General features: G+C 42.9%; 1 protein-coding gene across 2 annotated transcripts in view; it reads right to left on the reverse strand.

Moving 5' to 3' along the window:
* Positions 1-7,263, reverse strand: part of LOC126148036 (macrophage mannose receptor 1-like) — a 72,851-nt gene extending 65,588 nt beyond the window's left edge. Inside the window, exon 1 of one of the 2 annotated variants that reach the window (XM_049915730.1) lies at positions 7,175-7,263. The gene's annotated coding sequence lies outside the window, so the exon portion shown is untranslated. The remainder of the gene's footprint in view (positions 1-7,174) is intronic. The other variant, XM_049915729.1, reaches the window with a different exon arrangement.
* Positions 7,264-26,371: the final 19,108 nt, after the last annotated feature.

The following is a 26,371-nucleotide window of genomic DNA, read 5'->3' on the forward strand; positions in this document are numbered from 1 at the left end:
TATTGTACGAATGGCAGAAGATAATTCAGAGGGTTTGGAGTTAAATGGAAGTATTAAGATATTAGGGTATGCAGATGATCTGAACATTATTAGCGATAGGAAAGAATCTGTAATAGCAAATCCGAATGCGGTAATCAAGGCTAGTGTAGATGTAGGTCTAAGGATAAGTGAACACAAAACTAAATACCTGGTTACTACTAGAATGCCAACAGCAGTAGATCAGGAAATGTTAAGAGTTGGAGACACGCAATTTGAAAAAGTGAACACATTTAAGTATCTAGGCGTGGACATAACTTCGAGAAATGAGATTGAATCCGAACTGAAGAAGAGATTACGGGCAGGAAATGCGTGCTACTTGTCACTGAATAGGTTAATTTCATCACGGATATTGTCTAGGAATTTAAAGATTAGAATATACAAAACTATTATTTTACCAGTTATGCTGTATGGGTGTGAGACTTGGTCTCTCACTGTGCAAAATGAAAAGCCGTTTCGAGTATTTGAAAACAAAATTTTGAGGAAAATTTTCGGAGCAAAAAGGGACGACATTAGCGGAGAGTGGCGAAAACTGCATAACGAAGAGATTCACGAACTCTATTCAAGCCCTGACATAATCAGTATTATTAAATCACGTAGACTGCGATGGGTGGGTCACGTAGCTCGAATGGATGAGGGCAGGGCAGCGCTCAGAGTACTGGTAGGGCACCTAGAGGGAAAACGTCCTGTGGGGAGGCCGAGGCGTAGATGGGAGGACAATGTGAAGGCTGATTTAAGGAGCCTAGGTATTGAAGGTGAATGGAAGGAAATAGCCCAAGACAGGGACAGATAGCGAAAATACGTTCCTGCGGTAATGGACTCTCGAGTCCGGTATGACCAGTGAGTGAGTAAGTAAGTAAGTAAGTAAAACTCCGTGCATGCACCACGCCTTACTTGTAGGGTTCCTATCCTACAAGTGTACAATGTGAGTTCTGCAGTAGACATTGTTGCACTTGCCAATGGAGAGTTCCACTCAGCTGTGCTATTATTCGCGAAATGGCCACACAGTTGACGACGTTTTCCGTTACTGAGTTAGGGAAGCCAGTACTGTTGACTTAGAGCAGTGTTTACTTTGATGAAGATTTAATACTACATAGAGGTTGTCTTACAAGAAGGTGGTATCGACGCTTCTAGGACAGTCAAAGTGAAAAGAAAATATATCTGATGGATCGCAGATTTCTGAGGAAGACGATAGGATAATCTGGGAGTTTTCCAAGTAGAGCACACCGACACCTAGTCGTCGATGTGTCATCCTTAAACTCACTTTTCGGATGGCCGGTGTGGCCGAGCGGTTCTAGGCGCTTCAGTCTGGATCTGCGCGACCGCTACGGTCGCAGGTTCGAATCCTGCCTCGAGCATGGATGTGTGTTATGTCCTTAGGTCAGTTAGGTTTAAGTAGTACTAAGTTCTAGGGGACTGATGACATCAGATGTTAAGTCCCATAGTGCTCAGAGCCATTTGAACCATTTGAACCTAACTTTTTGGTGACTTATAACAAGAGAAAAGTGAAACTACACAGACTACAGCTTTTGCAGGTACTTGCATGTAATGCCAAAGGGAGCAAATACAATGAAGAGCCAAAGAAACTGGTACACCTGTCTAATATCGTGTAGGCCTTCCGCGAGCACGCAGAAGTGCCGCGACACGACGTGGCATGGACTCGACTAATGTCTGAAGTAGTATTGAAGGGAAGTGACACCATGAATCCTGCAGGGCTGTCCATAAATCCGTAAGAGTACGAGTTGTTGGAGATCTCTTCTGAACAGCACGTTGCAAGGCATGCCAGATACGTTCAATAATGTTCATGTCTGTGGTTTTTGTTGGCTAGCGGAAGTGTTGAAACTCAGAAGAGTGTTCCTGGAGTCGCTCTGTTGCAATTCTGGACGTTTGGGGTGTCGCATTGTCCTACTGGAATTGCCCATGTCCATCGGAATGCACAAAGGACATGAATGGATGCAGGTGACCAGGCATGATGCTTACGTACGTGTCACCTGTCAGATTCGTATCTAGACGTATCAGGGGTCCCATATCTTTCCAAATGCACACGCCCCACACCATTGCAGAGCCTCCATGAGTTTGAACATTCCCCTGCTGACATACAGGATCCATTGATTCATGAGGTTGTCTCCAAACCCATACACGTCCAAGCGCTCGAAACAATTTTAAACGAGACTCATCCGACCAGGCAACATGTTTCCAGTCATAAACAGTCCAATGTCGGTGTTGACGGGCCAAGGCGAGGCATAAAGCTTTGTGTTGTGCAGTTATCGAGGGTACACGAGAGGGCTTTCGGCTCTGAAGGCCAATATCGATGATGTTTCGTTAAATGGTTCGCACGCTGACACTTGTCCATGAAGCAGCATTGAAATCTGCAGCAATTTGGAAGGGTTGCAATTCTGTCACGTTGAACGATCTCTTCAGAAGTCGTTGGTCTCGTTCTTGCAGGATCTTCTTCCGGCCGCAGCAATGTCAGAGATTTGATGTTTTACCGGATCCCTGGTATTCACTGCACTCGTGAAAAGGCCGTACATGAAAATCCTCACTTCATGCTAGTTTGGAGATGCTGTGTCCCAGCGCTCGTGCTTCGACAGTAACACCACGGTCAATCTTACTTAAATCTTGAAAATTGCCATTATAGCAGAACTAACCGATCTAACAACTGCGCCAGACACTTGTCTTAGATAGGCACTGCCGACAGCAATGCCGTATTCTGCCTGTTTACATACCTCTGTATTTGAATACCCATGCGTATCCCAGTTTCTTTGGTGCTTCAGTGTAGAACTGCGGAGCTGTCCTGGAGATGATATAAGAAGATAAGGCCTTCCTTTCAACTCCAGTTCTTGGTAATGAAGCCACGGTTCAAGTAAGTGGTCGCCTGAGTGATTAACATATGTCGCTCTTGGAAACAGTTGCTCATATGGAAGCAATGAACATCAACGATGTGGGATCTGTTTTGTTGATACGACTAGAATTGTGTTTTCCTACTTTACGACGTCGAAATCAGAATCACACACCGAAACCTCATCCCTGAGTTTCCTGAATAAATATGGAGATGAGATAGACTTATAGCAAGGTGAACAGCATCATTGGTATGGCATGGATTGGCCGTTCATTTATGAATGCAATTTTTCCGTGTTGACGGATTCGTCGGTGATGTGTACGTCACCGATTACGGGTCACTGGCCTCAGGGTACCTCACATCTCAATCGTATGCCTGTTTCATGTAAGCAAAGCTCATGCACAGACCTTGGGTTCAGGTTCAGTAGTCACACTTCTTTGCTGTCTCACAGCCCCACAAGAACACTCGAAGAATATAAAAAATTACGGTGCACCACAAACGAAATATCCGGATGGGAAATCGGCAGATGTGACGTACACACACAGGTAAACAAATGAGTACAGTTTCATAAAAATTGGATTATTTATTCAAGAGAAAATACTTCCCAAATTGAGCAAGTCAGTGACGCGTTGGTCCACCTCTGTCCCTTATGCAAGCAGTTGTTCGGTTTGTCAATGATTGGTAGAGTTGTCGGATGTCCTCTGAGGCATATTTTGCCAAAATCTGTCGAGTTGGTGCGTTACATCATCAACATCCTGAGCTGGTTGTAGGGCCTTGACCATAATGCTCCAAAGGCTCTCTACTGGGGAGAGATCCTGCTACTTTGTTTGGCAAAAACAAGCCAAGCACTAGAAGTCTCACCGTTTGCGGGAAGGTGGTATCTTGCTGCCATGAAGGACAAAAAAATTGGTCTTAGAATATCGTCGATCTAACGTTGTGCTCTACTGGTGCCACGCAAGACAACCAAAGGGATCCTTCTAGGAAATGAAATGGCACCTCAAATCATCATAGCTCGTTGTCGGACCGTATGGCTGGTGAAAGGTTACCCCTCTGTTCTCCACGGCGTCTCCAGACACGTCTTCACTAGTCATTGGGGCTTATCTTGAAGCGGGACTCATCAACGAAGACAGTTGTAATCCGGTCAGTGAGATTCCAGACCCAGATAACTACCAAAAACTTATATGAAGACGCCCAGGAGAGCGGTGGGATACCAACGTGGCTGTTACTGCCATATGGCCCGAAAACCAGAAGTGATGGCCTAGGGTGCCATTTCATTTGATAGCATGACCGCTCTGGTTGTCATCCGCGGCACCCTTACAACACGTCGGTACGTCGACGTTATTCTATGCCCAGTTTTGTTGCAAGCCATCCTGGGCTTACATTTCAGGAAATGGCCACCCGCACACGGCGAGAGTTTCTACTGTTTGTCTTCGCGCTTGCCAAACCCTGCCTTGGCCAGCACGGTCGCCGGATCTCTTCCAAATTGAGAACGTTTCGAGCATTATGGGGAGGGCCCTCCAACTAGCTCGGGACTTTGGCGATCTAACACAATGATTGGCAGAATGTGGCACGATACCCCTCAGAACGAGATCCAACATTTGTATTAATCAGTGACAAGCTGAATAACTGTTTTCATAATGCCAGAGATGGACCAACGAGTTATTGACCTGCTTAATCCGTGAAGCTCTTTCCTTCGAATAAATTAGCGAAAGTTAGAGAAATTGTTAACTTTTTTTTTTGTAAATCTACAGATTTCTGTAGCTTTCGGATAATTCCTTCTTGGTGTGTCGCCTAATTTGTCTTAGACTGCATAACTTGCGTCAACCTCACCTTAAAAGTTCCACAGATATCTACGATTTCAACAATATTGGTGATAAAATGTCTGAAATGTTTTAGTACAGTATTAATTTCTTTACATCAATGTGTATTATATCGATGTAGTATAGCATACAAGATATTGCAGTTTTGAGAAATCTAGCAAATGAAAACAGTATATATCCGAAAATTTGATGGCTCTGAGCACTATGGGACTTAACATCGGTGGTCATCAGTCCCCTAGAACTTAGAACTACTTAAACCTAACTACCCTAAGGACATCACACACATCCATGCCCGAGGCACGAAAATTTGAGAAGTAGATGTGGCATACAATTAATTTAAGAACTATAATAGTCACAATCTTGCATTACACTGACAATGCAATTATTTTCGCAGTATGCATCTAAGTGAGTACCAATATATCCAGTACTTCATTAAGTACAATGACTGTGAACACAGATCAGTAGTGGGTGGCTATGAGGCGTGGAGATAAGGGGGATGGGGTTTCTTTGAGTTGTTTCAGCCTAAGTTTCGAGAGTCATCCTTGTTTTTAAAGTTCCATGCTTCAAAAGGTTAGAAGGGAACGCTGATAGGACCACTTTATTGTCCATTTCTCGGTATGTCCGGATTTTAAAACCCGTTTTTCCAAGGAACGGGTAAAGGTGTTAATTTGAGATTTGTACCAAATACTAAGATCGATGGTGACTTGGCGTTGTAAATAATTTAAGCTTATAAGTTAATGCAATCAAAAGATACGGCCATTTAGGTCACAACTTTTGATACTCGCAAGCTCAATCAACGTATAGATGAACAATATGTATCCTTCTCGAGCGTGCTCATGTAACTGTGCCGGCACAGTATCTCAACGTGTTGTCACGGGTCTGGTAAATGAAATGATCGTATGGCATTGTCGGCCGGTAGGTCCCATTCGGTTTAGGCCGCCAAGTGCAAGTCTTATTTCAGTCGGCGCCAGATCGGGCTACTTGCGGCCGATGATGAGGATGAAATGACGATGAGGACAACACACAACAACCAGTCCACAAGCAGAAAAGATCTCCAAGCCGGTCGGGAATCGAACCTCGGTTCGGGGCATGGGAGGCAAGCACTTTACCACCCAGCTTAACAGGCGGACAGGGGTCTCGTGGCCCTCTGTAATAAAAAGAAACTGAGTAAAGTATTCAACGATCAACTAGATGTGCTGTCATGTGACGTCCTCCCAGACCAAATGCCGAAAACAATAACGAACAGAATGGGAAATATTTGAAAAAAATGTTAAGTTCCTGACTGAAAAAAGAGGTCACGGGATCGAATCTCGATAGGACCATTTTCGTTTTAACATAGCCTTCAACTGTTAACGACATGAGGAATTGCCTTAAGCAACGTGTGGTTCGGATTCCACATTAAACTGTGAGAGGCCCTTCCGCGGTTCAATGCCTGGGTTGTTAGGGACACGCAGGTCGCGCAAGTGGCATCGGATTTGTTGTTGACACCACGAACAGTAAGCCTGTGAATGCGCCCCTTTACCTGCCTAGTATGAGCGCACGACATTAACTGGAAAGTACACTGCGTTAAACATAGCTTTTATTATCTGGAATCCCATACCATTTGCGAGGCTCTACGCTTCATGCTATCTTATTCTCTGGAAGTTAGCTGTTAAATTTGGAAAATTGTGGATGTAAAAATGCAAAGACTTCTAAAATGTTTTGTCACTTCTTGGATTGAGAACGGGATGCTATGAACAACCTCATTACCCCCACTCCCCCCCCCCCCCCCCCCCCCCCCCCCCCCGCTTCCACTACGGATCTGTCCCTGGGACATGTCACACGAAATGCTTGTGTTTCGCTGGCCTTAAAAAGAAGAAGTGACAACACCCGATGAACACTATGCATCACCATAAGGTGCAATGCACTTGGGAGGAGTTCTTTAAAACTTTATTTTCTGAGCCCTAACCTAAGGACATCACACACACACATGCCCGAGGCGGGATTCGAACCTGCGACCGGAGCGTTCGCGCGGTTCCAGACTGAAGCGCCTAGAGCCGCTCGACTACTCGACTACACAGGCCGGCAGATCACGTTAATGAAGAGAGCTATATTACCTTAACATGGCCTGTGGCGCAGGTGATGGCTACGTAATTCTTCACTTCCTGAACTCTATAAATCTAGTGACAGAAAAATATGTGTAACTTGTCCTGAATGGTGTTCTGCTTATCTCTAGCGACACGCAGTTTCACGATAGCATTCTTTCTAACTAAATCTGAGAGATACAGATAGTAATGCCTTGCCTTCACGTGTGAAGATCTCAAATTAAATGAGTGGTTGATGATGAACATAATCTGAAAATGAGGCGTCTACAAGTCTACGACTTTTGGGCGATTCTGAGGCACGCATAATGTTGGATGAAAAAAGAGCTATATGAATTGGGCGGCGCAAATCCCCACATCACATTTCATATGCCAAAGCAAGCAGCATGTGTACTCACGTGCTGATGTGGACCGCAGGCGTCGCCTTGCTACCTGCGTCTGGTGCGTCGCTCCTCGCTGCCAACCTGTTCTGACGCTCACTCGTTGCCCCCACCATTTCACAGAGCGACAGCGCTGCGTTTATCTCTTCCTGTCTTTGGCCACACTTCCCGCTAGCGACTGGTCCATACCAGCGTTCAGTGAAATGTTTTGTTGCAATAGGTTCTTCAGAGTGCTGGTGCGATGATGATGGTGTTTGGTTTGCGGGGCGCTCAATTTTTCCACAGTCCAATTTTTTTTACACAGCCCAATCTAGCCACTGCCATGAATGATGATGATGATGAAATGATGAAGACAACACAAACACCCAGTCCTCGGGCAGAGAAAATCCCCAACCCAGCTGCGAATCGAACCCGGGACCCCTTGAATCCAGATGTAGCAACGCTAGCCACTACACCACGAGCTGCGGACTGCAGGAACGACAGGTGCATAACAAGAGAAAAGCTCATGTTGATAATTGCAAATCCTATCGACATGAAATGTGTTTACAGCTGTAACACCCGCTTTATAGAACCCGTAATGAACACCCGTTTCTTGCAAAAAGAAATAGAAAAATCAGTCATCCTGACAGTGATGACAGCTACTGATAATAAAATTTACACTCTTGGCAGTTTGATTAACAAGAATGTTACGTAAATACTAACGCTTATCATAAGAAAGGACTAGATGAAAGAATATCATACAATACGAAACAGAAACTTTAAAAAAAGAATTCAAAAATTGTTGTTTACGAAGGTTAAATCCCAGACCATAAATTGACCAAAGACAACATTTATCCTAGAAGAGAATTGTAGCCGCATCGAGCTGAAAGTTCGCTATGACTACAATGTAACTCGGCAATGAAGATGTTAACTTCACTTCTCTCTTGTACTCTTGCAACAGTAGTACGCATGTTAAGCACTACTAGATTGTTTTATAACCGATCTGAAGTTTAAAAGTCTTAAGGTTGGAAGTATTAGTCAGAAGTCGGACTGAAGTAAAATCATCTTTACCGTTTAGACAGATAACGGGATAGATGATATACGTGACAGAAAAATAACTCGTATGATTGTTGATTTGTGATGGGACTTAACCTACGTGATACTTAGTAGTCAAGAACATCAAAGGACACAGAAAGAGGCTGATCGCCGACATAAACTCAATTACCACTGTTCGACAGGGGTTCTATTTCTGATATTAAAGTATGTACTTCTAGACCATTTTACCGTGAGAAATTCAAATATGTAAACAAAATATCGTTGTCAGGGATACTTTTTATGTGATATGTATATATATGTATATTCAGAATTCATGGCAAACACAGAGACGTTATAGAGAAATACGGGTATGTTGCCGCATCCAGTAGCGATAGAACGTGATAGGTGGGAAGAATCAGACATCATTAGGTTATCCCCCGCCACACCTATGTCATTAAGACCACCTGAAACATCTCATTAACTCGAACGCCGACAGCCGGTCGCTGCCTCGGCAGTAAAGCTTCCTAGGGGCAGGTGCATCGAGTTTACAACAGTAGTGTTAGCCGCAATTTGTATCAGTCTTAACGAGTGGGTGTTTTGGCTGACAAGTAACTGTCTGTCATATTTCCGAACACGATTGAAATTTTTAGTTCCTGTGTGTAAACTGATGGAGCCTGGTGCTGAAGGTAAAACGACTGCTTCTTTTTACACATCAGCGTTCCTCTAGTTCCCTACTATTAATTTAATACAGGTGTATTACCAAAGTGGTATTTTTAAATTTGCAGAAATGCCACTTCGTCGTGGATGTCGATATAAGCCGGACAACTTCTGCTACATCTGTGGGAAGTTCTCTTTTGCCAGAAATAGGAAGAAAATTTCTTCAGTCATGAAGAAAGCATACAAACATTACTTTGCAGTAGAGGTAAGAGACCAAGATAAAGAATGGGCACCACATTTCTGTTGTGCTACATGTTACTGCTAACTAATTCAGTGGTCGAAAGGTAAAGAGAATGTGGCGTTGTTTGCTGTTCCCATGGTGTGGCGGGAGCCTAAGGACCATGTTACTGATTGTTCTTTCTGTCCAACAAAAATTCAGGGTTTTACAAACAAAAAGTCGAAGAGGCACATTGTTTACCCAGATCTGCCTTCAGCGAGAATGCCAGTGCAGCATTCGGACAACCTTCCAGTACCTTCAAGAGCTCGAGGTCAAATTCCGAGTGACATTGAAATAAGTAGTACTGAAGAAATCACAGATGATGATTCTTTATATCACTGCACAAGTGAGTCATCGCCACATTTGTTAACACAGCCAGATTTAAGTGATTTAGTGCTTGATCTAGGACTAAATAAACAAAAGGAGCAGCTGCTTGGTTCAAGATTACAAGAGTATAATCTACTGCACCAAAGTACTAAAATCAGTGTTTTCAGGCACAGAAAACATGCCTTTATTTCTTATTTTTCAACTGACGAAGCACTGACATTTTGCAATGACGTTGCTGGCCTGATGAAAGTGCTGAACTTCACTTATATTTCACAGGAGTGGAGACTTTTCATAGATGCATCGAAAACAAGTCTGAAGGATGTTTTGCTCCATAACGGAAATAAAATACCCTCTGTTCCAGTAGCTTACGCTAGTTTGACAAAAGAGAATTACGAATTCGTATAAATGATGCTAAATTCATAAAAATACAATGAACAGAAATGGAAAATATGTGCAGATTTCAAGGTAGTTTGCTACGGTACTGGGAATGCAACAAGGCTACACAAAGTATGTCTGTTTTCTTTGCGAGTGGGATAGTCGAGACCGAAATTCTCACTACGTGAAAAAGAAATGGCCTAGGCGAAGATGGAAAGTTGGCGAAAAGAATGTACAACGTTAAAGTCTGGTAGCTCCTGAATATATACTACTTCCACCTCTTCACTTCAAACTTGGCCTGATGAAACAATTCGTGAAGGCCATGGATCCAGCAGGCTGTGGGTTTGCATATCTAGCTACCAAATTCCCCCGTCTTTCAGCTGCAAAAATAAAGGAATGTGTATTTGTGGGCCCACAAATCAGGGAGCTGTAGAAAGATGCAAATTTTGAAGCATGTTTAACTGATAAAGGGAAACCCGCATGGGACTGTTTCAAGATGGTGTCGGAAAACTTCCTCGGAAGAAGAAGAGCTACTAACTACAAAGCAATGGTGAAGGATATGATCAAAGCATATCAGGATTTGGGATGCAATATGTCTTTGAAGGTACATATGATGGACTCTCATCTGGACTACTTCACAGAGAGTTGTAGTGACGTATCGGATGACCATGGGGAAAGATTCCATAAAGACATTTCTACCATAGAAAGGCGCTATGAAGAGAAGTGGGTACCTTCTATGTTAGCAGATTATTGCTGGAATATCATTCGAGAGAAGAAAGATTCACAATGCAAGAGAAAAAAGTGATGTGCATTACAAGGCAGTGGTTCATTGTTTGTCAATTTTCTGTAATTTCTCGTGTCAAATAAATGCTTCAAAGTGTATACACAAGGGTTACTGTGTTATATGTTAGATCCCACCGTCCATTAATGTGATAAACTTATAACATCATAAAGATGTGCATTTGTTTGTCGAATTTCACCTCACGTTTGCTGCACTATATCAGAAACTGAAAAGAGAAATAAAATTGCGATTACTCATAAACTATCCCTGACAGAAAAAAACCAAAAACATTTTTCAATTCAGCACTCAAAATATAACTAGGATCACAATATTTTTTATCAGAAATAGAAAAAAAGGTTTTTCTTTGTAGAACAGTGTTATTAGACTTGAGTAGGCAACAGATAAACGAAATCACGAAGAACTTACAATTGATCCTGTTCTCAGAAGCTATCGTCAAAGTCACATTTGCTGATGCTAACAGACGCAATTCCCTGAATGAAAAATTGGTGTGTATGCTCAGTGTACGGACAAATAATAACGAGAAACAATAAACCTTAATTCAACTTTAATTCTTCGTGTTCCGGCCGAAGTGGCCGAGCGGTTCTAGGCGCTACAATCTGGAACAGCGTGACCTTTACGGTCGCAGGTTCGAATCCTGCCTCGGGCATGGATGTGTGTGATGTCCCTAGGTTAGTTAGGTTTAAGTAGTTCTAAGTTCTAGGGGACTGATGACCTCAGCAGTTAAGTCCCATAGTGCTCAGAGCCATTTGAACCATTTTGTACCTATTCTTCGTGTCGCATACATCATTTAATGGACATTTAAAGTGTATTTGTGGAATTAACTGATTCGTCGTATAACATAAAAGTGAAAAGAGATTTATTGACAATTAAACTGTAAAAATCAATAAGTTTACACCGAAATACGACGCATTCTGAACATTGCTCAAGGGTATGTTATCTCTGTAATTACGTCGTGTAGTTGTTGAATACGAGACGTAGCGTCGCCTTGACGACGGAATAATAATGTACAACTCAATATTCTAGCAAAACTCATGATGTGACATCGGCTTGAGTGATGGACTGATGGTTGAAAACATTATATTTTCAACGGTTGAATATCCATTCTCAAACCGGGCATAAGAACTACAGTCCGAAAGTTCGCGTAAACTGAAAAGTCTGTCGAACTTTTGGTCATCATTTCAGATCGAGGGAGTCATCGCGTTATCGAGTGGTGCAGTAAAGATATTTATAAGTGGAGAATATCGATAGACATCGAACACCACTGCTTTAATTACAAAATGGTTCAAATGGCTCTGAGCACTACGGGACTTAACTTCTGAGGTCATTAGTCCCCTAGAACTTAGTACTAGTTAAACCTAACTAACCTAAAGACATCACACACATCCATGCCCGAGGCAGGATTCGAACCTGCGACCGTAGCGGTCACGCGGTTCCAGACTGCAGTGCCTAGAACCGCACTGCCACTTCGGCCGGCCGTGCTGCTTCATCGAGACGTTGATATCAGTTTTGAGGGACAGTATCTGAAAAATATCCAAACCGTACGAGGAGTTTGCTTTTATAATAGTTACACATTGGCGTTGTCGTGATCGACGAACGCCGTTCCATGTCATCTTGACTGGGACACCCACCATCGTTGCTATTCACAATATACATAAATGACCTGGTGGATGACATCGGAAGTTCACTGAGGCTTTTTGCAGATGATGCTGTGGTGTATCGAGAGGTTGTAACAATGGAAAATTGTACTGAAATGCAGGAGGATCTGCAGCGAATTGACGCATGGTGCAGGGAATGGCAATTCAATCTCAATGTAGAAAAGTGTAATGTGCTGCGAATACACAGAACGATAGATCCTTTATCATTTAGCTACAAAATAGCAGGTCAGCAACTGGAAGCAGTTAATACCATAAATTATATGGGAGTACGCATTAGGAGTGATTTAAAATGGAATGATCATATAATGTTGATCGTCGGTAAAGCAGATGCCAGACTGAGATTCACTGGAAGAATCCTAAGGAAATGCAATCCGAAAACAAAGGAAGTAGGTTACAGTACGCTTGTTCGCCCACTGCTTGAATACTGCTCAGCAGTGTGGGATCCGTACCAGGTAGGGTTGATCCAAGACATAGAGAAGATCCAACGGAGAGCAGCGCGCTTCGTTACAGGATCATTTAGTAATCGCGAAAGCGTTACAGAGATGATCGATAAACTCCAGTGGAAGACGCTGCAGGAGAGACGCTCAGTAGCTCGGTACGGGCTTTTGTCAAAGTTTCGAGAACACACCTTCACCGAAGAGTCAAGCAGTATATTGCTCCCTCCTACGTATATCTCGCGAAGAGACCATGAGGATAAAATCAGAGAGATTAGAGCCCACACAGAGGCATACCGACAATCCTTCTTTCCACGAACAATACGAGACTGGAATAGAAGGGAGAACCGATAGAGGTACTCAAGGTACCCTCCGCCACACACCGTCAGGTGGCTTGCGGAGTATGGATGTAGATGTAGATGTAGATTGAACCGAGACAAAACGAGACGTCACACAACGTCTCCGTCGCGGCAGTCACAACCACTACCTGCAAAAGTATTCGAGTCACAATGTTTCCTCTCTCCCCGAGGAGCCTCGAAGAATATAACGTGCAGGATGACCTCGCTTCTTAACGTCCTCTAGCGCCTGCTCTCTCAAGGTTGTTGTTACGGCCAAGGCCTTCTGAGGTCACGGTTCCCACAGGTCTGCAAACCGATCGGGATCGCCGCCAGACTGCTGCCGAAACAACATTTTCGTTTGTACGTAACTCAGTGCCATTTTAATGAAGGAGTGAACTAACATCAAATACAGCCCAACCCGAGAAACGAGAAACTATTGGTTATACCGCACGCGCAGGCTGCTGTGACATGAGTTGTGAAATATGCATGTGGCTCCACGTTGTCAGAGTAAAAAGAGGAATGGGGTCACGAGCTATGGGAGAGCCATTCCGTTAAAGAGCAACCCAGCCAACATCTAGTTATTAAACGAGAATGCTGTATTTTTGCTTTTCAAACATAAACATCTTTTTTAAGCAGAAGGCTGTGTTTCCAGTTTATGACAAGTGACGGAGAATATACAGTTTACTTGCTAGTAGACTCTTCAATCCCTTTCAAGTTTGACTTGTCAGTCCACTTTCAAGATAAAATCTTTTTTATTACAAAAAAAGGATGGTGAGGTTGCACGTATCTACATGAGTACCCCACAACACAGCTAACGGTGAGTGGCGGACAGTACATCTGGTACTAACAACTGATCACCCCTTCGCTGTTCCATTCGCGAATGGCGCGTGGGAAAAATGATTGAAAGGTAACCTTCTGCTTTAGCTCTAATTTCTCGAATTTTCTGTTGTGGTTGTTCGACTCTTCCTGGAAAGTACTCTCTCGAAATTTGAACAGGAAACCTCTCTGTGGTGCACAGCGCCTCTCTTGTAGCCTCTGCCGCTGGAGTTCGTTGAGCATCTCTGCAACGCTCTCGCGTGGGCTAAACGATCCTATGACGAAACGTGCAGCTCTTCGTTGGATTTTCTCTGTCTCATGTATGAGTGCTAATTGGAAACCGCCCCACACAGATGAACGACACTTGAGAATCTGTCGAACGAACGTCTTGTAAGCAACTTCCTTAAGGTATGAGTTACTTTGGGTTCTTCTTATGAATACCGTCAGTCGCCATCTGCTTTTCCTATTCTTTGTTTTACGTGATCATTCCACCTAAGGTCGCTCCAGATGGATATTCCTAGACATTTTACTTTTTATTGTTACCAGTAACTTGTCGTCAACAGTGTATTTTTGCAGTAGCAGATTTATTTTGCTATTTATGCGCAATATGTTACATTTACTTACGTTCAGGGTCAACTGCACTCCCTGCACAATTCATGAATCCTCTGAAGTACTTTTAGCAAATCCTTACTGTCTTCCGGCGTTGCGACCTTCTTACCAACAACCACACCATCTGCGAACAGCCTTAAAGAGCTACCAATGCATTCTACTAGACCTGGTATATACATTCTTAACAGCAACTGTCCTATCACTACCTGTACATCTGTCGATTGTGTTCCATTAATAGCGACGTGTTGAATTCTATCTGGAAGAACGGCTTGAATGCAGTCACAAATCCGATACTCGGTAAGGTCGTATTTTCTCAGTAATCGGTAGTGCGTGACGGTGTCAAATGCACTCCTTAAGTCCAGCAACAAAGAATCAGCCTGAGTGCCGATGTAGTAACAGAGCGAACTGAGTTTCGCAGGATCTGTTTCTGCGGAATCTGTGTTGATTTTCATAGAGGTGATTTTCGTTTTCTCCTGAAACGTCATGATACGTGGGAATATACTATGTTCCACAACTCTATCAGATTGATGTCAATGAAATAGGCCTGTAACTAAGTGCATCTGGTATACCTTCTTGAAAGCGGGAATGACCTGCGCTTTTTCCAGTGGCTAGGTACCCTTCATTGTTCTAGCGACCTACGATAAGCTGTTGCTAGAAGGGGAGCAAGCTCTTTCGCATAAACTCTGTGGAATCTTAGAGGTATCTCCTTTGATCCTGATTCCTTTATACTACAAAAGGATTGTTTTTCTGTTACGCAATCACTTATCTCAATATCTGCCATATGGAAATTCGTACGACGGTTGAAAGGAGAGATCGTGTTACGATGTTTTGCCGTGAAACAATTTCGGAAGAGCGAAGTCAGATTTCGGCCTCCTATCTCATGTATTCCTTTTCGGTGTAATAGCCGTCAGTGAGTGTCTGGATATGTGGTTTCGAACCGTTTACTGATTTTACGTAAGACCAAAACCTGTGATTTGAAGCCTCAGAATCGTCGTTTTTTCAAGGACCAGCAGCTGTCAGAAAACGTTGTGGTAATCTATGTGCCTTTATAATGCTTTTCCATTTGAGAGAAGTCCTGCTAGAAACGTTCTGCATGTTTATCACTAACGGCGCAAGTTTTGCGAAAAGAAAGCTAAAGCATCATTCAAGAAAGGTAGTTTAAATGACATGTTACATTTCATAGGACAGTATGATATAAGTAGTTCTTGTAGAGGAATGTTTATGTGAACTTGTGCATGACCCTATACATGAACTAAGTTGAAGTTTTGTAAAACACAAACACAAATTTTACCAAATACAATTTAATGTGCAGCAGTTGCAAGTATAAATGTTTGGGGTAAGCAAGACGTTTATTCACCAAAGTTGTTAGTCACTACCAACAACTGCCAGAACTGTAAATACTGAGATAAATGTGGCTACAAACATAACGTGATTCTGTATGTTCAAATGTGAATCATCAGCACTACTGTCTAACCACATTCAGTTTTTGGATAAATATTTCTGAACTGAGGGTCTTGTGTGGTAAATCCTAGCACACTTCAGTTATTTTTCTACAGTTAAATCTGTTAAATATAAAAGTTTAGCCAAAGAAGAGTAACCAATAGGCCGAATTTTCTAGGAATGCAATAGGCAGAAGATAGCGGTATGCTAGAAAGTAGAAAAGGAACAGAAATCAAAGTTTTTCATTAGTTTGGTTAGCACATCAACTGGCTGCACTAGGCAGAAGTAGTGATATAGCTATGCAGCAAAAATATTCAACACTGTAAGTCAGTAAGAGAGAGAGAGAGAGAGAGAGGGAGAGAGAGACAGAGATATATTCCTTATCTCTTCTTATGTGAAGCAACAAAGTCTACCTCAGACACAATAACATATTTCAGAGACTTGATAGTGCATTTAAGAGTCTGTAACAAACTGTAAAGAAAACACAGTGGCTCAAGGACTGCTGAGTGCTAGTAAAGATGCAGGCCTCATTCTGTCACAATGAAGAAAGCTCTACATCATTAAAATTTCTGGTATCTATAAATACTTCAGTTATCTATTTTTGAATATCATTGTGAGAAGGACATCTGTTTAGAACATTTTTGCGCCAATTTGAAGTACTTCCAGAAGACAGCATTCACAGCACGCTGTGTCATCAGTACCACAGGATGTCATCTGAATTAAAAATGTCCCTTCAATGTTTCAATGCTTATTAGACAGACGGGCTGAAACCAAAGATATGTATGTTATCTTTTGACAAAATAATACTTTTTCAAGAAATGTAAAAGACCATCACTACAGGCACTTCTGAGAGCCAGGGCCTGTCTGTTCAGTGGGGCCAGGATCAGTAAACTACACAACTTCCAACAGTGTGGCAGAAATGTTCAGCAGACTCAGAACAGCTTATCTTACACTTAGTATACATTAAGTGTCATTTTGCTCAAACAAAAGTTGATTACCTCAGGCATATTACCAGTGAAGAGTGAGTAAGAGTGGATAATCTTCTCATGTCAGCCATGCATGGTTTTGCAACACCAGAGACAACAAAATATTTGCAATTATTTCTTGGCCATCTAACTTTGTAAAGGAGTTTGCTGAAAATGCATGACTGTTAGTTTGGTTACTTCAGAAGGAAGTTAAGTTACAGGGGACATCATAATGTCAAGGGCCATTTCATAAATTGAAGGATATACTGATATCTGATCGTGTATTAGTATTTCCTTATTTCGAGAAACAATTTCATACTTCCCTGTGATGCAAGTAACAGTGTGTTAGGCTGTAACCTGAGTCGAAATTAGAATAGAAAGGAACAACCAGTGGCGTACACATCTAGAAAGTTGAACAAGGCTGAACGGAATAACTCAAGAACTGAAAAAGAGATGTTAGCATTAATTTATGGAATTTCTTATTTTCGTTGTTATTTTTATGGTAAGAAATTTATAGTGGTAACAAAAGGTAGCCAAACAGTACGTAACATTTCACTTTGTGACTAGATGAAAATTCGTGAGTAGTTTTGCGACAAGTATTCACCTCAAGTCGATCCCTTCATGTATTTCAGAATGTGATTTTCAGATAATTAATAGATTTTGTCACATTTAAGCTTCCCTCACGGCTTATATTACAAAATTTGCTGTACGTTGCGATTCCACTGTAACTGGATGAAGATACCTTGACTACAAGTTTGCCAACGAGCTACAGAGTGATGAAGGTTCTCCACATTCCAACCCTGAAGTTAATTTGAAGTACTCCTAACATCCCAATCACAACCGAGCTGCGCTTTGTGTCCAGTTTGCTGGCGACCTTTGTTACTGGACGCAGCTACGTTGAGGTCTCGCGTTTCTTTCATGATGAACTGCGACTCCTAACTAGCTACAAGAAAAAGCAGAAAGAAAATTTCTAACATCAGAAATTTTAATGATGAAAACTGAATGAAAGTCACACACATATTGGGAAACGGAGTAGGAAATTGCACTGAAGGAATTTTTTAAATGTGACTTTTGGAGTAACCAAAACAGTTTCCACGGAATGTACATGATGATTGCAAGATTATATCTGTAAGGTTCTACGATACAGTTGGCAGTTATATTAAGAGGTATGACTGTTTACACGAGAGGGGTGGGAACAGATAAAATAAAAATATCGTTGCACCAGATGCTTCGAACTGAATTACCATTATTTTGAAACGCAGAACATTGATTTTCAAGGTACTGTACCATACCTTTTATTCGAATTTATCGGTTCTCCTACAGCACGACTTAGATGAAACAGTGGAAACCCATCTACAAAATGGCTGTGTGGCAGTGATATACAGGCAATGCATGTGGTGGTAACATTGTGCCTGCAACACCATCAGGTGTGTTTATAACTTATTAACTACAATAACAAACCAGGAAGTATCCTCTGAGAGAAGCCTGAAACGAACGACGGTGAGTGACAACCTCTCTGTGCCAAATTGCAGAGTAACTGAGGGCACAACAAATGTGTTAGTGGGGATTCTACATTGCCTCTACGGCAGTCGTAGAGGCACCCTTCAACTTAAAATTCCATAAGGCCGGAGACCCATTAAGAAATTAAATAAAAGAAAACGTCAAATAAGCTCAGATTTCTAGAAGACCCGCGATGGATGAAGGAATTTTATTTGTCCGACGTTGCAGTTTTCGAAATTAAAGGAGTGGCATTTATGTTGATGAAGGAAGTGACTGACAATCTGTAATGATGATGGGCTATCACTCGCCGACGCGTATGAGTGGTTTCTTTGAAACGGAATTTTCATGGATCCTAAGTGACAGTAGAGGCCAATTCGGGAGTTACATATTTTCCACTGTTCTGTTGGGAACTGTCTGCGTAGCATTATTTACCCCCAGATTTCCCGTTGTTACCTAGCATTGCGCATATCAGTTACCGTTTTCCGCCTCAGCTGCTCGAAGCTGAGGCGAAGCTAAATTCCTACTCACATTTTGCGATACTATACTGGAAGGTTAATTGCAGTAATTTCCCAGTAACCAGATTCACTTTTACAGCTTTTCATTTTGTCCTTTAATAAATCCTTGTATCTTTTCTGTTGTCTTCCTAGTTTTCTTTGACCATCCTTCAGCCGGGAACACATAATTTGTTTTGGTAGACGGGATTCAGGTATGTGAACTATTTGGGCCGTGAGACGGAGCTGCTGCTTCGTGATCATGGCTTAATGCTAACAAAGTTTGCTTCTTCCAGAACACTGATGTCACTGCGCCGACCTTGCCATTAGACCCTTTGGATCCTTCTCTCGCAGCAGTAATGGAATTTTTCCAGACATGGTTTGTGGCTTCAGTAAGTAGTCCAAACTTCACACCCATACAGCTGTAGCTTGGTATACTTAGACGTTATGCTGACGTCAAGAACCATACCTGAAGACGATTAAAAGCCGTACTGGAACATTTGAGGTGATGTATTTCAACATCAATATTTGCATTTGCTGAAAGATGGCTGCCAAGGTGTGGGAGGAGTTAGTCATGGACTGTGATTCTTGGGTATATGGCGATGGTACGTTGATATAGAATCCGCATCGTCTAGAAATTAAGGCTTAGTCTATTACTCGAATATGCTCCATTAAATGCGTTTAGAATTGCTTGTACATCTTCTTCTGAGTTGGCAAGAAAGATATTATGACCTGCATACAGGTATTGAAATTCAGTGATGGTTGTAGTGGGAACATCGTTCTTTGCCAGCAGCCTAGTGAAGTTGAAGAAACCATCATCAATCCTGTATCTTAATTCTACGTGCTTTGGCAGCTTTCTCTCGACGAGATGAAGAATGCTTCTCACGAATATTGAAAAAAAGTAGGAGCTATCAGAAAATCTTGCTTCCCTCCTGTTCTGACTTCGAAATCCTCTCCAGGGCTATTGCTGGCAAGAGCCATACCATTCATGTTATCGTGCAGCAGACTAATAATGTTAATGTACTTCACAGGACAGCCTATTTTAGCTTAGATCTTCCACAAGACGTCTCTCTTGACTGAGTCGAAAGCTTGGACAAGATTTGTGATTGCCATGTACAGAGCATGTTGTCGTTCTTTGTTCTTTGCATTTCTCCTGCGTTTGGCCCAGAAAACAATGTCTTTGATACTGTGATTAGGTCCAATTCCACACTATGTACAACGTGTACATAAGGTGAAATCATTCAGAGTACTTTTGGACTTGATGTAAACTAGTGTTCCATAACAGCTTGCCGCGCGGGATTAGCCGAGCGGTCTTGGGCGCTGCAGTCATAGACTGCGCGGCTGGTCCCGACGGAGGTTCGAGTCCTCCCTCAGGCATGGGTGTGTGTGTTTGTCCTTAGGGTAATTTAGGTTAAGTAGTGTGTAAGCTTAGGGAATGATGACCTTAGCAGTTAAGTCCCATAAGATTTCACACACATATGAACATTTTGAACATAACAGCTTAATATTAGGCAAGTTTCTGACAGTCGTTTGTTTTGTCACCGGAAGGTTAAACTACTCAGCAATGAGTTTTTTACTGAATTGAGTGGCAAGAGAAGATGTTAATATAAGCTGGAACTACGGGCGACGGATTTTAATTTCTTCTTTCTCGTCAGCTCTCTTCCAGGATGGATGCCCCTCCAAGGTCCTCAGCCCCTCCTGCCCGACATCAATGCTCCTACGTTACCATAACTGTGTCTCAAAAAATGATAAATGTAGTTCGCTGAACTAAACTGCTACAAAGTTTGGAGTTTGTATGGCTCTAAGCACATGGGACTTAACATCTGAGGTCATCAGTCCCCTAGACTTACAATTACTTAAACCCAACTAACCTGAGGACGTCACAGACATCCATGCCCGAGGCAGGATTCGAACCAGTGACCGTAGCAGCTGCGTGGTTCCATACTGATGCACCTAGAACCGCTCGGTTACAGCGGCCGGCGAGTTTGCAGTTTTCACCACTGAAGGAAATATGCTTGTGAAGTTTAAAAACATGGGAGTGCATTGTACCACTACAAACTTTCATAATATTTTTTTTAAAATTTTGTTAATCACGAACAAAAAGCAATTTATGAATGTGCTACGGTATTAATTTATTTTGTTAACCAGTTTTCAGCTTATAAGGTTCGAAAGCAGCACTGGAAAAGATGTTACACATCGAGAGTGAGGCACGAGCCGACAGTAAATGTCATCTTTGACAAAACAGTGGTAGTAAAAATATAAAGGAAAAACAAAAAAAAACATAAAAAATATTAACACTAAACTCGAACAAACAAATGCGTATTTAGCATCTTCTGCTGGACTCAGACAGAGGACGCCGTTGTATCCCCTCTAAGCATTCCCCACGAAAGAGGACCAGCTGCCTGAACGGGGCTTTGTTGACAAGGACTATGCATAGCCTCATATGATTTCTCATTCACTCATACTCTGCCCTGGAAGTGCACTGAGTCGCCAGAGCCCTTGTGACCCTTTTATCATGTTTGAATAGTGCTGTGGCGCCCTTTCTGCGTCCTTACTAATCGCACTCTGTGCCAAGCAATTAGTATAGGTACAGGTGTGGAATGATGATTTATTTACCCTGGACTGCGTACTTTGTTCTAGATGATATGGTTGTTAATCAGTTGTCGTTCATCATTGAATTCTCGAGTATTTCACTGCACTTTGTATGTCAATTCGCTGCTCCCATTGTCATAGTCAATGGTACCAACTACTATCAACATGTTGTATATCAGAATTGACTTTGGTTAGGACTGGTTGAGATATTCACGGAACTTTCTTAGGTTAGTTAGTTATTTAATTATATTTTAGTATGTAGTGCACCGATCATATTTGCTCAGAAAGGCACAGAACTGGAGGTAGAATGCTGCAGTGTCAACCACGGGCACGAACGGGCATTCTGCCTTAGAAAATACAACCCAGCCATCGCAACATTCTGAGGCGAGCTAGCCAGGCGAGGTATGGAAACAGTTGACACTGTAGTACCTTAGCAAAAGAAGGTGGAAGCTTCTCCCCATAGGCAGCCATGCAAGTGTTGGGCTTATGAGCTACAAGGTTCAGCAAAGACCTCAGAAAGCTTAGTCCGAAAGCATATAAATACCTAGCTAAAGTGATCTGTTTTAGTTCTGCAACTCTACCACCACAGATTTGTGGCGCTTGGAGGCACCATCCAGAATGCTGTTTGTGGACAGTATTTCGACTCTGCAACACGACAGTCCGCCTTGAAATCCATGGGAAGTGAGGCTGCCGTCACCCTGGGGCTGCACCGGACATGGGGAGCAGTTTGCTGGCCATCAACCCATGCCAATGAGTCACGGCCATTACAGCACTTGTCCAGTGCCTGCTCGACAGCGCTGGGGGCGAGCCGTGTATTGCAGCACTCACGGGTAGCTGTTTCCCTCGAGTGCTGCAATACTCGGCTCGCTACAGCTGCCAGCCAGCGGGGCCAACGTCGTCACTGACAGAGGCATGTGCGTCATGCGCCACCACTCAGCTGACGCCGCACGATGTCAAGATCGCCGGATGACACACACAGGGAGCGGATCGACATCTCAGCCACGCTGCTGTTGCCTCTACTAACCATGGCAGGGAACGGCAATGAAGATTCTTGGGAGCGTCTGGCTGTTTTTAAGGCACCACATGGTGTTACCTTGCTCCCCAAATCCGTCAGTCTCCTTCAACTGGTGTCAGAGGATTGACGTCGCCTTTTCAGTGCAACATCTTGATCTACAGCCCACAGTAAGGTGAGTCAAGAATTTTAATTGTTGTTAACAATGTGACTTGATCACGAAAAAGAGGCTTGACTATCATGCTCTCTGTAACGTGAATATTGTTATAAGTAACAAGCCAATGGATTTATTGCACTTTAGAGGTAATGAGGGTCACGCTTGTCTGTGTACCTGCCAGCAGTACTAGACAACTTTGGAGATCATTCACTATCACGTACAGAATCAGTAGCATTAGTGTGTATCATGTGTATTATGAGCCATGGCTACGAGACTGGAAATTGTTAATGATTAGGCATAAGAATTAAATTACTGTACAGTCTAGATACACCCCTATAAAAATAGAAGTGGTGTGAGGAATCATAATGGCGTCTAGGATGCGCTGTCTGTAGCTGGGGGCGCAACTTATACGAGCTATGGCGACAGCAGCAGCCATCTTGAAATGCACCATCTTGGATTTAGGGTGAGTGTGTGAAAGGGGAAGGGGGTCATGTGATGCATGATTTTGAACTACCTTTTTCTTAGGATTACACATGTGAAATCTGTTGAAAGATATCTTTGTTTGTGTAGGAGTTATGATCTGTTAAAGTTTAGGACACTTGTCAGAGTTATGACCTTCATTTCGCTGTACACTTAGCCGGTGTCTTTGTTTTTTTGTCTTTTTTTGCCAGGCCTGCTGAACATGTCGCAGGATCTGTGGGTCAATAGAGGTACACGCCTCATCAAACGCCGCAAAGATTGGCTACAATGTTGATTTTTACCTCACACACAGTTTATTTTAAATGTCCCCACAGATAAAAGTGAAGAGGTGTAAAATCAGGAGGGGTGGCTATTCGATAGGACCTCTCCTACCTGTCCAGTGAACTCCAGAATGTTCATCGAGAAACTGTCTGACTTAAGTTGCTTAGTGGGGAGATGCACTTTCTTGTTGTAAGAAGGTTGGGAAATCACTCTGAGGATTCAACATCGTTGGAAGCACATAATCACGGAGTGTGTAGAAAACCTTTCCCCATTCAAGATTCCATCGAGAGACACCGGGCCCACGATTCTTGTGTCCCAAATTCCACACCAAACCATCACTTTTTTCACCACCAGCATCCTTGCAGGGATCCACGCACAAAGGGTTTGCATCTGAGAAATAACGATAATTCTCTTTGTTCTTTCCTCATTGCACATAAAAATTAGCTTCGTCATTGAAAACTACCTGTCATATGAAGCATGGATTCCTGTTGCACTGATTCAGAGTCCATTCTGCACTCACCTATCAGGGTCATCCCCCGAGAGATGATATTGCAACTGTAACTTGTATGGGTGCCATTGTTGTGTGCGCCACACACAAAGAACAGGACGCTGACTGACACCCAATATGTTGCAGGGAATTTGTCTAATTAACTTGGATACTGTCATATGTGAAATGTCATTTCTCTCAGCAGCAATCACGCTGATACTGAGTCCACCATTGAGTAATACAATTTTAAACCATTCCTGCTGTGTAAGTGCCATTGTTGATCACCTGCAACAACAAAGACAATTGATCACGTCTTTGCGATTTCAAATTTTAACAGGTCGTAACTCCCACGCAAATAACGATATCTTAAAACAGATTTCACATGTGTATTCCCGAGAAAGAGACAGTTCAAAATGAAGTGCCACACGAACCTCTTCTCATTTGAAACACGTAACCCAAATCCAAGATGAGTGATTTTAAGACGGCTGCCGCTGACGCTATAGCTCCTGTATGTTGCGCCCCCACTTACAGACGCCCGTACCATACGCCATTAAGATTCCTCACACCGTTCGTCTTTTATAGAGGTGTATTGAGACCTTTGCCTCACCCTGTATTTTGCTTCGTGTGTCTTGTAATTGTTGGTGTTTCAAAATGGGTCTCAAGAAGGTAAACCTTAGGACGAATTAGGTACACCCAGAGATAACAACCAGAGGCAGTTCGTTTAATATTGTAAAAATTGGCGTATCTGGCGCTGGATGATACGGTCTTGCGTAGTCTGGTAGAAGCGCAGTCACCACAGCGAAATATAGATACGCCGAAGCAAGCTTTCTTGCGTCTATCTCTGGTCAATCAAATGAGTATATGCCAACTTTTGTGGAGGACCTCAGGCAAGAGGCGGAGATGGTTCGGTGGGCTGACGCGGAAGTTTGGAAACTAGCAAATTTAACAGAAATAAAATCTTATGCAGGTCATAAGGAGGCTCCCATGCAATTTAGAAAGGTGCTACTTCAATGATACGCAAAGCAAAACAATACATTTACGGAAAAGTTGGGAATGGTAATGAGTAGGTAGCTAGAATAGGAGAGATAATTTGTCGTTCATGCGAGCTGGGGCAGAAAACTATGGTGAATGAAGTAATTTTAGAGAAGGCTGAGCCGAAAGTGCTTGATGCATTTTTAAAAGGTTTGCCTTCGCAAAAGTCAAGGAGAGTATCTACAAGGGCTCCGGTCAGTTTATGCACAGCGTTTTGGCTGGCAGAATGCAAGGAAACTGATATGTCAACTGGATTTCATGGTAGACGGACAGTGCTCTTAGCCAATATAAGGTGTTATAGATGTGGGCAGACGTAACATATGCGGAAGTAATGTCACCAACCACGAGATGGTAACGTAGAGGCAGAGTTCAACATAATGTCAACGGGAAAAAGACAGATGATTAACGCAAACGGTAACCAGAAGTACACCTACGAACATTAATAGTAAAATTAGGCACTACTATGTCGGATGAAAGCCGGCCGCGGTGGTCTAGCGGTTCTAGGCGCGCAGTCCGGAACCGCGCGACTGCTACGGTCGCAGGTTCGAATCCTGCCTCGGGCATGGATGTGTGTGATGTCCTTAGGTTAGTTAGGTTTAATTAGTTCTAAGTTCTAGGGGACTGATGACCACAGTAGTTAAGCCCCATAGTGCTCAGAGCCATTTGAACCATTTTTTGATGTCGGATGAAAAGGTGGATTGTGTGGTCACAGGAATAGCAGGGCACATGAATTGCAGAATATTGGTTGGACACAGGGGTGATTCTGTCGTTTGCCAGTGGAGATCTGGTGGAACATAAGCAATGGGATCTAATACGCTATAGATGCGTGTGTTGCGTGATTGTTTTCCGGAACGAACTCGCAGAGGGATTGAGGAGAAACCTTACCAGAAAGGGCTATCGTCTGCTGAATGTTGAAACTTTTGAGATGGGAAGCCTCGAGTCTTTGAAATCTGTGGGACGCCGCTGGATGTGCAGCTGTTATACAAAAACTTTGATTAGGAATATAAGAAGGACAGACGGTGGTTCACAAGCAGCTTTTTCCCAGAGTGACTGCGAGCACGGCAATGCCGAAAGGAAGAGGCAGGAAGAGCGAGGAACTAAATTTTATGAGGAAACTGTTAGGAAACATTTCCCTGACAAATCAACTTAAACATAGTCCAGGGTAGCGGAACTGGAACTCCAAGAGACGCCTTTTTTCTGGTCGGAACTTGCAAGAAATAGAATCCAGGCAGTCAAGGCAAGCTCCTAACGAAATATGACTTAAAGCGAGGCTTCCTTGACGGACGACGTCGCGCAGGACAAAGACAGTTCATCTGACACACCTTGCTTCCTGGTCAACTTGCAGAGCTTCTCTGCAGGTTTTCAGCTTATGACGCCAGATCAGAAAGAACGATTCTGGCTCTACCACAGATTGAAGTCGCAGCGCTTCTACCTCAACAACTTCAATGTGGTGAGATCGAACCGCGTTGGCATGATATGTGGGGAGAGGCATAT

Source organism: Schistocerca cancellata, chromosome 2 (assembly GCF_023864275.1).
Source record: "Schistocerca cancellata isolate TAMUIC-IGC-003103 chromosome 2, iqSchCanc2.1, whole genome shotgun sequence".
NCBI lineage: Eukaryota > Metazoa > Arthropoda > Insecta > Orthoptera > Acrididae > Schistocerca > Schistocerca cancellata.